Source organism: Sinocyclocheilus grahami, unplaced genomic scaffold, assembly GCF_001515645.1.
Source record: "Sinocyclocheilus grahami isolate Dianchi unplaced genomic scaffold, SAMN03320097.WGS_v1.1 scaffold1163.1, whole genome shotgun sequence".
In the NCBI taxonomy this organism is placed as follows: Eukaryota; Metazoa; Chordata; class Actinopteri; order Cypriniformes; family Cyprinidae; genus Sinocyclocheilus; species Sinocyclocheilus grahami.
In genome coordinates, this window is record NW_015506342.1 from 573,813 (window position 1) to 575,329 (window position 1,517).

Below are 1,517 nucleotides of genomic sequence, written 5' to 3' on the forward strand. Positions count from 1 at the left end.
TTTGCTGCAGATGCTGATATTTATATTTTGAAATTCTGATGCTTGCGATGTAAATCATTGAGATGTTTCTAACAGTAGAGCAGATACTGACAGAAAATGCTCTAAATATCAGTCGCTCTATATCTCCAGTAATCTCAGTAAGATGAGATTGAAATGCTCCAAACATATAATGCAGTGATTGAGAGCTGAAGAAATAAAGGCTCCTCAGAAGATGTGAGATGTTCTGGAGGCTTGTGAAGATCATTCCTCCGCTGAGGAACAGTGAAAGTAAAGCTTCTGGAAACAAACGCTCCTCAAAAGATCCTGAGGATCAGATTTGAGACTCTAAAACATGATTGATGGAGAATCAAGTAAAGCTGAGCTGCTTCAGTGCAGTAAGTGTTCATCTGGAGATATCACTGCAGTTATTCTGACCTTTACTTGATCAAAATCAGTCAAAATTTGACACGAGAAGCTCCAGCTGAAGCTGGACGCTTGTACAATTACACTAAAAGAGCTTCGACTGGATAAAACACTCTAAACTCTCAATCAGAGACAGAATGCATGGAGGAGATGGAAAGTTCTGATCATTTGGAGATCTTTAATGTTTCTGTATCTGATCTTCTCAGGTGTCCATGGCTCTCGCTGAACGTGTCTCCTGTTTTCCCGCCATGCGTCGGGATCGTCTTCCTCTTCGTTATGGCGAACTTCATCATGGGGAGGTTCATGGATGCCGGCGTGTTCCCGAGGGGTCAGTGGAGTCAAACACACGGTTGCACCAGCTGGACGTACAATGCACTTTAAGTCGTTCATAGAATTTATACCCTTTGCACCATCTCGGCGTAGTGCTACATCTGAGACTAAATCTTACGCCTAGTCAGAGGTGATGGGTGTAAAGTGAAAAGTCATTTGCTCGGACTAGGGATGTAATGATTAACCGTGAGCCGGTTGAAAATCGATTCAAATATGTGACGATTCAAATCGGTTGAGATGCTAAACAAATCGTGATTCATTTAGGGGTAGGCGTTTATATGAATGTATGTCTGAGGGGAACTTGCTGTCTTCAGAAAAATTTAGATGGTATTTTTCTTTTAATCTTGCCTCTGTATAATGCATATTAAAGTTCATAAGCGCAGCGCTGCTTTGTTTACAGCGGTAACCAAGGAAACACTGTATCATTGCTGTTCATAAGCGCAGCTCTGCTTTGTTTACAGCGCAAGGAAACGCTGTATCATTGCGGTTCATAAGTGCAGCGCTGCTTTGTTTACAGCGGTAACCAAGGAAACACTGTATCATTGCTGTTCATAAGCGCAGCGCTGCTTTGTTTACAGCGGTAACCAAGGAAACACTGTATCATTGCTGTTCATAAGCGCAGCGCTGCTTTGTTTACAGCGGTAACCAAGGAAACACTATCATTGTTGTTCATAAGCGCAGCTCTGCTTTGTTTACAGCGGTAACCAAGGAAATGCTGTATCATTGCCGTTCATAAGTGTAGCACTGCTTTGTTTACAGTGGTAACCAAGGAAACACTGTATCAT

At 42.3% G+C, this 1,517-nt stretch overlaps 1 protein-coding gene across 1 annotated transcript in view; it reads left to right on the plus strand.

The window, feature by feature from the left end:
* LOC107567491 (ubiquitin-conjugating enzyme E2 Q2-like) overlaps positions 1-1,517 on the plus strand; it is a 23,114-nt gene that overhangs the window by 14,208 nt on the left and 7,389 nt on the right. The window lies entirely within an intron of this gene.